Raw genomic sequence first — 14,420 nt, forward strand, 5'->3', positions numbered from 1 at the left:
AATTGTCAGAGGGAGTAAAATTAAAACCCTGTAGCAAGTACTTAAACTGCAATGCCTGTAATCAGGAGAAAAGCAAGGTTATTCCTGCAAACAGACTAAATGTGTTTAAGACCAAAGAATCTTTAGAGGTTGTTTTTGCTGACATAATTGGTCCTAAGAAACCCAGTTTGGGAGGTGCCTGCTATGTTTTGAACATAATGGACTCATGGTACTGTTTCTGCTATCTAATGAAAAACAAAACAGAAACATTCCAACATTTCTTTAACTGGCTAAGATTTGCTGAAAGGAAAATGAGACATAGGGTAATTACTTTAATTACAGATAACGGGACTGAGTTCATTAACACTAGATTCCAAATGATGTTGAAATTACAGGCCGCAACTCGTTTATAGAATGAAGGAGGCAAACATTACAAGCCATGGCTCGCACTATGTTATCTGATTCAGATTTGCCTGAAATACTGTGGGGTGAAGCCATAATGTGTTCCCACCATGTGTTAAACAATGTGGTGAACACAACAATTGGTGAATTGCCATTCACTCGTTGGCATGGCAGAAAACCAAATTTAAGTTATCTACACACATTTGGAGCTCCAGCATGCGTGCATATTCCCTCACAAGTAAGACTGAAAGGGCAACATAGAGCTAGGAAATTATTTTTCGTAGGTTACGAAGCCAACCAGAGATCGTTTAGATTCTGGGCTCCAGGCACAGCTAATGTTTACTGTAGTGCTAGTGCTAAATTTCTTGAGCACGTTGGGTGGCATAAACTAGAACAAGAATCCAACAATGATGTTGTTATCGACAACCAAGTAGTCCCTAACGATGAGATAGTTAAACCATCAATAGCCATTAAAAAGGAAGAACAGGCACAGGAGGAGGTAGGAGAACAGGAGCAGGTGGAACAGGAGAGTCCACCAGTAAGCCCTGAGTTGCTTAGATGTTCAGCCTGTGTAACACAAACACCAGATAGATATCAGGCTAGTATAGCATGCCAAGTAAATATAGTTCCTACTAACTATAATGCACTGAAACTGTATCCTGCTAAAGATCAAGCTGCTCTCAATGAAATTGAGTTTGACACCCCTGACCTCCAAGGTCCCTTCCAGCTGTATTCTATTCTAAAGGGGTAATAATCTGTAAGGTTAATTATTTTAGTTGTGTACTCAGTTACGTCTTTAATTTTTGCTCCAGAGACACAATATAATTTCTTAGACTGACAGTCTGGTCTGCAGAGTATAATTTCTGTTCCCCTCAGAACTGATTCTCCTATCACCAATACTCAACCTTTTTTTCCCTTAGAGAAGTCTGAGATACTTTTCTTTCTATCACAGGGGTGCTGGGTTGTACCTCTTTTTTTTAGAAACTATCGATGAATGTTCTTTTGTGGGTGTCTGCATATTTTCTTCCAGGGGGAAGCTATGAAAACAATTATTCAGTTCAAGAGGGGCTTCATTGTAGTGAGTTTACATAGATAGAGAGGGCTTTCCTCTTGGTTATTATTTTCTTCTAATAGATGGATGTTAATGTCACTGTTTCTATCCATCTTGCTATTTAGGTACATATATAGGGTCACTTTTTATGGAAGCTGTTTGTTTCCTATTGTGTTCAATTTGGGTGTAGTCTTCTTGTGTAGGTTGGGAATTTTCACTTCATTCATTGTGTTTCAGAGTAGTCAAGGCCTGCGGGGCTGGATCCAGCCCATGGGCTTCGATCTGGCTCATGTGGCCAACGTTGAAACAGTGAAGGACCAATCCACAGTGCATCTGCCAGTGAAAACAGAGGAACTAAGTAAGGAGGGAGGGAGGGAGGGAGGGAGGGAGGGAGGGTCTGAAGGAATGAAAGGGAAGGAGGGTCTGAAGGAAATCCTGCCATAGTACTTGGCCACCACAGGTGTCCCTGACATGAATGACGTTGAGCTGACCACATTCCCCCCCCCCCCGAGGTTAAACACAATCGTGATACAACCCTCAATGAAATCAAGTTTGACACCCTTGCTCTAGACCCTTTACTTTTTTTTCTACCCTAATAAATAATTTCTTCTACTCTAATAAATTCTAATAATTTACAATAGCTGCATACATAGTTTGGGTCTTCTGTAGGCATAAATTGAAACACATGACACACTGCAAGTCACTATAGTGTCAGTCCTCTATTTCTTTGTTTCTTTGTTAAAAAAAAATTAAAAAATTAAAAAATAAATATTTTCCCTGTTGTGAAGTGTCAGTTAACAAGGGTTTTCAAGATTTCTTGGCCTTTTGCCTTGAAAAATTCATCATTGTTCTTCCCTGTTTTGATGTGCCTGTCTCTTTTTCCTTGGTTTATTATATTTTCTGTTAAATTGTTAAGAATTTCTAAAAAATTAAAATTCACTCCTGCTCATTTGTCGGGTTGGGTCACTGAGCTGCCTCTCCATCTCTCAGCTTGGCTGTGTCTCCTCTCAGATAAGCCACCAGGCCACCTCTCTTTTAGGACACTGGCTGCATCTCAGCTGGGCCACCTTTCAGCTCAGCCGTCTTTCTGTTGGGCCACCAGGCTGTCTCATAGCTGGGCCACTTCTCAGTTGAACCATCTCTCAGCTGGGCTGCCTGTAACCTCATTAAAAGGATTTTTTCCCCAAAAATTTTAAAATTTTTAGTTTATTTTCAAAGTTACCAAAATTTAGAAGACTTTTTAAAAAGTTTCTATTCTTAAATGTTAGTGTTCCAGAATAATAGAGTAACAGTACTGTTGAGACTTGCACCATTCTGGACAAATGACTATCTAATCTTCTCTCAGAAACCTCTAGTGATAGGCACCCATATCCTCTGAAGTCAGGCTGTTCCAGTGATCAAATGTCTACACTGTCAGAACATTTTCACCTTTGTTCTGGGAGTTCAAGTTCTTTTGTTGTTCCTTCCTGTAGCTAATCTTGATGTTGCCTTTGTCAATGTTCCAAGTAATGTACCCATAGAAAGCAGAACTCCGAGGCAGGCAAATTCCTCAAAGAACAATTTATTGGATACATCATATTGGCACAAATGGTAAAAGCCAACTCTGAAAGTTCTCACGGCTTTCACCTATTTAAAAGTTAAAGTTCCCCCTTTCCCCCAAGTCACTGTTACACTGTCCAGTCCAGATGCTGGCTAGTTGCTTGATTACTTCACTCCTCCTCTGGCCAGTCACCTGTGAGAATATCCTTGGTTCCCACAGGAAAAATTTATTGTTTTGGCTACAAAAGCCCATCTAACTATTCCCCCCTCCCTCTGTTGTGTGGCAACCCTGAAGCCTCCAAGATAGCCTCAGCCCAGTTCACTTCAGGGTTGACAGCCCTCTTGACAGATGAATAACATTTGGAAAGAAGAACAAAATCTCAGCTTAAAAGAAATATATAGTATCTCAGTTGAGAATAAAATAAATGAAATGTCAGCTTGTTCTTAGTGTAAAAAAAAAGATTGTACACACACACACACACACACACACACACACACACACACACACCTGGAAAGATCCTGGAAAAGATAATCATAACACAGATCTGTGAACATTTAGAAACAAATAGTTATAACTAGAAGCCATCTTAAGCCCAGTACTTTTAAATATCTTCATAAATGACTTAGATGAGGGAATAGAAGGGGAATTTGTCAAATTTGCAGATGATACTAAACTGGCAGGAATAGCCAACACCCCAGAAGAAAAGTTCATGGTCCAAAAGGATCTTGACAAACTTGAACAATGGCCCAATCCAACAAAATGAAATTTAATGTGCAGAAAAACAAGGTTTTACACTTAGGCAGGAAAAACGAAAGGTACAAGTACAGAATAGATCAGGGGTGTCAAGACCTGTGGGCTGGATTCAGCCCGTGATCTGGTTAAATTTGGCATGCCCTGGAAACAGCAAAGAACCGACCTGTGACACCTTGGCTCAGCCCAGGCCGACCAGGCACTGATCTACAACCCTGTGGTGGCAATTTGGGCTGAAACATGGTCAGTCTTAGATTCACAGGGCTGCCCTGGAGCCAGTGAGGGACCGTCCCTACGTGTGTGGATAGGAGGCAGCGAGCGTGCACAGGGCTAGGCATCCTTGGGGACCTTCTTCTCCCACAGGCTGACTGTGTTCTAAGTGCCTCCCTTTCACCCAGGATGCCAGCCCCTATGTATGCATATGCACAGGGGGCAGGACCGAGGTTTGCTGTGCCAGGGGAGGAATGAGACCCCGTTCTCCCACAAAGCCTGCTTGCATTCAAATGGGCTGTCTGCATGCAAATGGGTACTTGGAAAAAGTTCGATCTTTGAGGGCAATTCTGCTGTGCCTCTGCTTTTGTCAGCTTGGATGAAGCCAGGGCACCCAAGCTGCTGGTGGCAGCAGCAGGAGCCATCAGGATGAACTTGGGAGGAGGAGGGAACCAACTGCAGCCACCACTGCTGGTACTGGAATTCAAGTTGTGGCTGCTTGTGATGGGGCCCCAATTGCAACTGGGGCCACCGGCATCACAGACTGTAATGGAGAAATGGTGAAGCCTGTGGTCACTGCCAGTTGCATCAGGGCCCTGGTCACAGCTGCAGCCACTAGTGCTATTGGCTGAAGAATAGGAGAAAGCAGTCACAGCTCCCAGCACTGCCAATAGCATAAATCTCCATCCTCCCAACTTCTCCATCAACTGTTCCATGGACAGACTGCAGCCAGTGGCCAGGAGCTTCCACTCAGTGAGACCATCCCATTTGGCTAGCCATTTTGCTTTCCACTTGCCACCTCAAATCACGTTGACCACTGAAGGGAGAAGGGAATCTTTGGTCTCCACTGCCTTGTCCACATTTGTTGCCCAGCAGGTCTTTGGCCCTGGAATAGGGTATCCCTCAGTCACTCCTTTGTGGCTGAGGCTGGTTGCCCAGACTTCTTGGTCTTTGGTTTTGGGCGCACACTGGCTGGTTGTGTTCCTGCTCTGGCCTGAGAGGTTGCCAATTCTTCCTGAGTCGAGGCCTCTCCTGGTTTCTTCTTCTCTTCTGAGTCTTTGCCTGTAGCTGACATCTCAGTGTTGACCTCCTGGTAGGATCCAGGAAGCCTATTTCTATGAGAACTGGCTTAATGTCAACTGTCCCACTGGGTTAGACAGCAAAAGAAAGTCCTGGAACATTTTTTTTACCAAGAGTATAACTTTACTGAAGATTCCATATGGGTACAGAAGTAGAAAAGCCACTTCTAATGATTTTGTGTGCAAACAGCATACGAAAACTTTTCCCTTTTTCCCTTGGACCATGCACTGTTCATTGTCCATCAATCATTTGCACTTGCTTTGTTTTGGAAATGGTCTGTGTTGAATATGCATGACACGACATTTACGTAAGCCTACGTTACTTGCAAAGTGGAGTCTGATGTAAGACTCCACTTATTGGTTCAGCTGCTGGCGGGAAGAATGAGTTCCCATCAGTGGCTGAAGTGTTGGCACTGGCTGCGTTTGCTGGCTTTTTTGTTCTGGTTGTAAATAGTTTTCCTGTAATCCTGAGTCCGGCTCCTTCCTCACCTGCTATCTAACACTGGCAATGAGGATGGGATACTGAAGGAGACAAAGGACCTTGTGGGGCACCGCGACCATCTTCTAGCTGACTCATGAACTCTACCGACAGAGAAGTGACATGGCTCATCGACCCCTATCAATCCCATTCGAGCCATCCAAATAGAAATTGTTCTCATACATGGGAAGATTCAACTTAAATCTACAAGGGAACGGAATACAGGCAACGTCCAACACAAACAAGAAGGCTTACTTCCTAACCTATTGTGATTCAGAACTCTACAAATTGACCAAGGCCCTCGTTGCAGATGATCTGACAAATGAATCCTGGGATGAAATGCAATGAGCACTGAAGGCACATTTTGATCCTACCCCTTTGTATTTGGCAAACAGAAATGATTTCTACACTAGGAGCCAAAAAAACAGGGAAACCATAAGTGACTTCGTGGCTGCCTTAAGGAAACTATGGAAAAACTGCAAGTTCTCAAATGCAGAAGAGATGATCTGAGATCGTTTAGTCCTTGGATTAAAAGATTTAACCTTGCAAAAGAAACTTTTTGCAAGGGAGGACGTTCTGTTCAAGGAGGCTCTAGAAGAAGCGAAAACTGCAGAAGCTTCTGACAGTTCAGCAGCCCAAGTAAAAAACAGCGAAGGGAACACCGGACAGTCCAACCTGTTCTGACAGCAGCAAAAGTGAAACGGAAGACATCCACCAGGTTAAACCCAGCAAGCCCAAATCCGCCAAGGAGAACAAACTTTGTGGAAGCTGCAGAGGAAACCATCCCCGGGCTACCTGTCAGTTTAGGGATGCGATCTGCAGGCGATGCGAAAGAAAGGGGCACATCGCGGAATCCTGCATATCCACCCAACTATCGAACAGACCGACCCACAGAGTATTTTCCCCAAGCCTAAGGACATACTCTCCAAGCAGACAATACAAGGGCCAATGGACGAGCGGTGCGAAATTCAAAAAGCAAGATGGCGACCGGCTAGAAGAAACATACCACACTATTGGGGGGTACACTCACACCAGCACGGCTCACACCAAAAATAAGGAATCAAAGAAGTTCATCACCAAGGTAAACATTGATGGAACCTTGTGCCCAATGGAAGTAGACTCTGGGTCATACATATCAATGATTTCCTGGACAGCCCTTAAAAAGATAAACCCCCACATCAATAGAAGCCAGCTCCTGCAACAACAAATAATATTAAAGGACTACCAAGGCTACCGGATACTGGTCCTGGGAAAGAAATTCTGCCATGTGGAATATGGAGATTTTAAAGGACCCCTACCACTGACCATTGTGGACCGAGACCTCCCCAGCCTCCTAGGAAGAGAATGGTTCACGCCCTTACAAATCAGCTTTTCTGGTGTCCTCTCGACTACAATAGCCAAAACAGATGGCTACAATGACCTAGATGCATTGGAGAAGGAATTCCAGGATGTTTTCAGCAGCGATCTATGCAAGTATAAGGGGACCCCAATTAGTTTTAATTTAGCTCCCAACATAGCCCCGATCAGACTGAAAGCCTGGAGAGTTCCATTTGCACTACGACCAAAAGTTGAAGAGCAATTAAATAAGCTGGTAACTCAAGGGATACTAGAACCAGTAGACCATGCGAGGTGGGAGATCCCTATAGTGACCCCGTGAAGCCCGATGGGTCAGTAAGAATCTGTGGAGACTACAAGAGTACCCTAAATCTCACGCTGCAACAGAGCGCATATCCAGTACCTGTAGTCCAACACTTGCACTCTTTGGACAAGGGTAAAATTTTTGCTAAATTTGCTAAATCTAGCACAGGCATACCAACAATTACCTGTGGACGCAGCCACTGCAGAGGCACAAACAATAGTAACCCACAAGGGAGCATTCAAGTGCAACCGGCTGCAGTTTGGAGTTAGTATAGCCCCAGGCCTTTTCCAAAGTATAATGAAAAGGCTGTTACAAAACCTGCCGGGAGTAGTTCCTTATTTTAACAACAAGATAATCTCGGCCGAGGACAAACTGCAACTTTTAAAAAGGGTCCGCGCAGTATTGGAAAGGTTTCAAGAAGCGGGGCTCAAATTAAAAAAGGAAAAATGTCATATCGCCGTCCAAACTGTTGAATTCTTGGGTTTTCAAATTGACCAATCAGGCATCCGACCCACGAACAGTAAACTAAAGGCAATCAAAGAATCCCCCACCCCGCAAAATAAAAGGGAACTCCAAGCATTTTTGGGCTTACTACATTTTTATAATATCTTCTTACCACAGAAGGCAACCGTCACAGAACCTCTCCATAGACTGTTGGATAAGGCTGCATCCTGGAGGTGCCCACCCCGAAGACGCCGCATTTTTCAAAATAAAAGACATTTTAATTTCTGACACAGTCTTAATACAATACTGCGAAACCCTGCCGTTTCGGTTAACATGCGACACATCACCATATGATGTGGGGGCAGTCCTAAGCCATCGACTACCGAATGGAAAGGAAGCCCCCATAGCATACTACTCTAAAACCCTTTCAAAAGCCAAAAGGAATTACAGCCAGATAGATAAAGAAGCTCTCACTACCGTAGCAGGGGTAAAACGTTTTCACAAATACCTCTATGGCAGACATTTCGAGTTGGTCACTGATCACAAACTGCTACTTGGCATTTTATCCAGAAACAAACCCACACCCAATATTTTATTGCCTCGTATGTTAAGATGGACATTTTTCCTGGCAGTATATGACTATAGCCTTTTATATAGACCAGGAAAGAACATCCCACACGCCGATGCACTCAGTAGGTGTCCCCTGCCAGATCTAGTGGAAGATCCAGCTCCCGCAACACCTGTATTACTAGTAGAGCATCTTGAGCTGGGTCTGGTGACAGCTACGGACATCATGAGACATCATGGCGCGTGTTTTGAATTGGGTCTGGCGGGGGTGGCTGGATAAGTCAGAAGGGGAGTAATTCAAACCTTTTTTTTTTAAACAAATTTTATTAATTTTAAAGACAAACAAACCATCATTAACCATTAAATACATAAACCTTTTTCCATTATAAATTTTACAAGTCAAATAAAACATTATTTAATACAACATAATTCTATTTTAGACCATTTCCATATGAACATACAAATATCTCTTATCAAATTTCTCCTTATTTCTCTTTACTCTTATTCAATTTCATTATTATTATTATTTTTCTCTATATTTATCCAATTTATAATTATCATCTATTTCTCTCTGACTTGATTACCATTATTCTCATCCTACATTCCTGCAAGGTTTTATTAATTCTCCCACATACATAAACACACAAAACACAAAAATATAAGACATCTTTTAGGAAAGTAACTTGGCCCCAGATACCTCTCTCTATATGGACTTCAATTAAGTTCATGCTCATCTTACATGCCATTACCTATTTTATTTACCATTCTATATCTTCTATATTAATTTCTCCACACATTTCACTCTTCTTGATTCTATCTTATTTAATTCATTTTAATTTAAGTCATTATATTTGTATCTTTTGTCCATTCTTTATTATCCATTTGTCTCATTCCCTGTAGTAAAAAGGAAAAAGAATTTCTCCTGAAATCACTAATCAGAGTATGATGCCTTTCTATCATCACCCTAAATTAGCATTTAAAATAACACCTAATACCCAATCTGATTCTGCTTGGTACATTCTATCTACTAACTTTTAAAAAGAAAAATAATAAATCCAAAATGATTAAATACATAGTTAAATAATAAATCTAAATATTGAATCTTATAACATTCCAATTATCTTTTCCAAAAACAAATGCTACAATAATAAGTTTATAATAGCATCAACACCATAGTCAATTAGACTCTTTAATTAAACTCAATATTCTAAACTTTCCCTTTAATATTTTATTAGGTTTTAAAATCAATCATTACTAAACATTTCAATATTTTAATCTCTTATTAATTCTTATAACATTCTAATTTTCTATTTCTAATACAAATGCTACAGTACCATCTTATGTACCTTGCAGAATCTTTTTTAAAGAAATTATACATTACCCTTTGTCCCTAAAAAAAATTCCTCTTTTCCCATCTTGTTTCAAAGCTTTGTGGCTTTTTTCCGCCTTCTCCCTTCCTTTCTTCTCCCACCAGGCCTTCTTACCCCCCCCCCCCAGCCTCTGCCTTGTTAGCTTCCCTTCTCTGTTGTATTCCTTTTTTCTTTTGTTTTCTAACATTATATTGATTTTGCATCTTATTTTTCTCTTTCTTGGGTGTTTTTTTAAGTCTTAAGTCCTTCATTTTCCTTCCTCTCTTTCTCCTTTCTTTCTTAATTAAATTTTGAGATTCATTAAAGATGGCATCTTCTTCTTCTTCTTCTTCTGCTGCCTCCATCTGTTGTTGTGTTTGTTGGTAGATAGCAAGTGCCATTTCTAAAAAGAGAAAAGCTTCTTTCACAGCGTCCTTGCCTTCTTTTTTTATTTTTTCATATTCTTTTCTCAGTTCATCAACAGATAAAGCCATTATAAATCTTTTCTTTTCTTTTTTTCCTCTTTCTTCTTAAAACAACCAAGATGTTTCAAGAGTTAGAACAGTCCCAAAGTCCCAAAGTCATCAATCAGTCCAAGCCAAAACAAAGTTCTCACTTTCTCTTCCCGGGGTAATATCAATTTAAAAAAAAAGAAAAACCCAATCTATATTTTAAAGCCTTATTGCAATAAATTTCAGTCTTCAAATCCTTAAGGCATCTCCTCCAACAAGATCTTAATTATATATGTGTGTGTGTGTGTGTGTGTGTGTGTGTGTGTGTGTGTGTGTGTATATATATATATATATATATATATATATATATATATATATATATATATATATATATCCTCTCCCTTCCCACTTATCACAAAAAGCAAGTTTTTACCTTCTATAAAAAGACAGGTTTCTCAATATCCATTTGTTGATTCCATAGGGAAGGAGAGTAAACTTTCCTTTTCAGCACCTCAAAATTGCCGCTTATAATTCTCTTCTGGAAAGTATCATTCAAAAAGCCATAGTTTTCAGGATGTTAAATGTGTCTTAAAGTCCTGGGTCAGCCAAGAAAAACTTTCACTTCAAAAACTTTCTCCTCTTCCTCCTGCACATTCTTACCCAGCTGCCGGCTTCTTTGTGGCGGCCATTACAGACCGCCGCTGCACCGTCTTGAGAAAAGGGGGTTTTGCCGGCCGGGGAGGGGGTCTGCAACACCCCCAAACCCCTCTCCGGATCCCCCCTATCTTCAGCCGCCCCTGCAGGGCAGCCTTAGCCTCCAAACCCATCCGGATCGGAGGCACCAAAATGGCTAGCGCCGCAGGGATCGCGCAGTATCGCGAATCCCTGCTGCTAGCGAAGCCGACAAACCGGAAGTCCCGGGAGTAATTCAAACCTTTTAAAAACAGGCAGCTAGAGCTGTCAGCGTTATGGGGTGTCTGTTATGGGGAGACAGGGTAGTGGTACCGCAACCATTAAGGAAAAGAACTCTAGAATTACTACATGAAGGGCACCCAGGGATAGTAAAAATGAAAGCCCTAGCGAGGAGTTATATCTGGTGGCCAGGGATAGAAAAAGACATTGAAACCTGGGTGGCCACATGTTCACCATGTCAAGTATCCTGACTGAACCCTCCTGCAGCCCCCTCCCTTAAATGAGATAAATCCTCAGCACCATGGGGTCACATACACATGGATTTTGCAGGACCCTGCCAGGAGCAAACTTTCTTAATCATGGTCGATGCCTATTCTAAATGGTTAGAGGTGGTCATTATGAGATCCATCATGATTGAGGCTACAATCAGAGTGCTGCAGAAATTATTCACCACCCACAGTTTACCCGACGTGCTGGTGTCAGATAATGGGCCACAATTCGTGGCACAGCAATTCGAAAGTTTTCTCGCCCAACTAGGAATTCAGCATGCCCTATCGGTGCCAGCACACCCGGCGTTGAACAGGCAGGAGGAAAAAATGGTACGAACAACCAAAGAGTTACTAAAGAAATTAGGCTCTGGTGATTGGCAAGAGAAAATTGACAAATGGCTGTTAATCCAACACATAACTCCCAGTGCAGCAACAAATAGAAGCCCGGCAGAAATGCTTATGAACAGGAAATTAAGGTCTACCCTAGACAGAATCCATCCAAATTACACAAACAACAACCCCCTAGACTCCACAGGAAGATGCAGGACATTCACACCAGGTACACAGTGTACACACACAACTACACGGGAGGGGAAACCTGGGTCCCGGCAAAAGTAATTGAAAGTACTGGACCTAGATCGTACAGACTGGAGGTAGAAGGGGAAAAACATGGAACAGGCACATAGACCAACTGCGAGGCCGCCTAATTCAGCCCCAAACCGAAGCCAAGCAACACAAAACACCCCCTGCAACAACGACACCCAGGAAGGATCAAACACCACAGAAACACAATTTAGCAAGGGAAACCCCGAGGAAAACAACGGGAAACTTAGCTGCGGGGGGAGGAGTCCAGCGTAGTACTTCTGAGGCCTCGAGCTCAACAGAATCGCAACGCCCCCGAAAACTTTCCAGGCGTTTCCAGGGGCAGAGTCTGGAGCAGCGGCAGAACTGTCCATTCAGGCTGTCACCTCGGGAACAAATGAACTGCACAGGCCCAGTCGCACCCACAGAAGCCCGGCCTACCTGGAAGATTACGTCTACCGCATATGTGGCAATTGGTCAGCCTGAACCAAGAAGGGAGTGGTGTTTAAATATGCATGACGTTACATTTACATTGTTACTTGCAAGGTGGAGTCTGACGTAAGACTCCACTTATTGGTTCAGCCACTGGTGGGAAGAATGAGTTCCCATCAGTGGCTGAAGTGTTGGACAGCTGGCCAGGTTTGCTGGCTTTTTTGTTCTGGTTGTAAATAAAGAGTTTTCCTGTAATCCTGAGTCTGGCTCCTTCCTCACCCATCTATCTAACAGCCTGTCTGTCTCAGACATTCCCAGCTGGTGACTTTGGGTATTGGGTCTGACTCAGGCTTCCAGTCAGACACTTGCATTCCAAATTTCCCTCCCAGGCTTCCCTTACATTCCAATGCCTTTCCTCCCTGCTCCTGTTACTGTTATCTGGTTGCAAGCAGGTCTGCGTAGCAAGTCAACTGTGACACTCTCCTTCAAAAAACAAAGAGCAAAACCACCAAATAGTGGCAAAATCAGCTGTTCGTAGACCAAAGAAAAAGAAACTCACGTTAGTTCAGCACACTATTGTCTCCAATCTTCCCTTTTGGGGGAAGGTTGTTGAGAAGGTGGTTATACAGCAGTTACAGATCTTCCTGGATGAAATGAATTATTTAGACCCTTTCCAGTTCAGGGTTCAGGCCTGAATATGGGACAGAAATAGCACTGCTTACACTTTTTGATGATCTATGTTGAGAGTGGGATAAGAGTAATGTGTTCATCCTTGTTTTGCTTAACCTCTCAGAGGCCTTAATATCTATTGTAGCTTCAAGGTTGGGAATGGGGAGCTCTGTGTTGTCCTGGTTCGTTTCCTTTCTCTGTGGCCACTCTCAGTTGGTATTGATAGGAAGCAACAGGTCCAGAAGCACTACTCTACCACCTTCATTGTACACTAGATCTCTGTCTTCAAAGAGGAGGCAGAGGCAGGAGAAAAAAACCTATTAGAAATAAGCAGGAACATTGAAGGACAATGTGATTTGGCTCCCTCTTCAACTTTGTGGTTTTTCCATTCAGCTTCTGAGGTAAATATGAACAGACACCAAGAAAGCATGTACATTTTGTGAATGTCTGTTAATAAAAAAGACTATACTACTTTTAGAAACATACAGACTAAAAAAGGAAAGCATTGTGTCTTAGGGAAAAAAAGGAAAGCATTGTGTCTTTCATAGCTGATTTGCTTGATCTACAGACTGTGGCAACACCACTTTTGGTAAGGAAAAGAAAAATCACGTCGTATGATGGGCAAGTGTACCCAAGTGGCAACCATCTCGGCTTTGCCATGTCTGGCTCAGGTAAGATGCATTAGATTACAAAGTAACAAATAAAAAGAGATGGAAAATCAAAAGGAAATGAATTCTGATTTAGAACGTAGATTTGTAGCATAAAATGTAGAAAACCTATCTTGCTTATGCTAAACAGCAAGAAAAAAAAGTCAAATATTTAATTATATGAGGATAGGAAAACAATTATGAATATTATACCAGTTCAAGAAAATGGTAACTTTAACTGTGAGGATGAATAAAAGAACAGCTTGCCTCCTGAAGTCATGGATGCTGCAGGTCTTCAGGAAAAGATTGAAGAACTATTTATCCAGAGGATGATAAAAATCTTCTACAATTGGCAGGGGCATGGATTAGGAAATACCAAGATCCTTTCCAGCCCTATGATCCTATGATTTCTATGAAAGAAAGTAGACTATTTTGACATTGTTTTGATTCTTTTCTCTTTTAAGATTCCACAGGTGAAACTGCAAGAGAATTGTACAAACAATGATCTGTGAGTATATGCAGAGTATCATCAATTTCTTATAACTTCAATAAGCTATCTAAGATATATGGATAAAAACTGCTTCAGTTTTTGGATGGAATAGATGTTTGGGAAAAGACTATAAATAATTTTAGGAATGAGCTGAACTGAGAACTTCAAAAATGTATTTTTAAACAATTCATTGCGAGTAAGAAAATAGAATTATGTCCCTCCTTTACCTCCACCAAGTAACATATTAGGTATAGAGAAGTGATCATTATACTTTTATAATATTATGTGATGACCCAGGGCGTGGCACAAAAGCAACAAAGTCACAAAAATAGATAAAATTCCTTTAATACCTCCAGCTTGGCCCCCAATGTCCAGTTATCCTCGGCTGGAAAAAAACTCTCCCAAGAACAGTTTTTAAAGGGAAGAAATTCTGTCTGAATTATAAATAAATTATAAATAAAAACCAACAGAAACCATGC

General features: G+C 41.7%; 1 protein-coding gene across 1 annotated transcript in view; it reads left to right on the forward strand.

Moving 5' to 3' along the window:
- Positions 1-14,420, forward strand: part of TMEM52B (transmembrane protein 52B) — a 64,012-nt gene that overhangs the window by 11,643 nt on the left and 37,949 nt on the right. The window contains 2 exon segments of the mRNA XM_087957129.1: positions 13,373-13,475; positions 13,916-13,959. The gene's annotated coding sequence lies outside the window, so the exon portion shown is untranslated.

The sequence above is a fragment of the Notechis scutatus genome, chromosome 2, assembly GCF_049901735.1.
Source record: "Notechis scutatus isolate UNSWTSFEM ecotype Mainland chromosome 2, rNotScu1.2, whole genome shotgun sequence".
NCBI lineage: Eukaryota > Metazoa > Chordata > Lepidosauria > Squamata > Elapidae > Notechis > Notechis scutatus.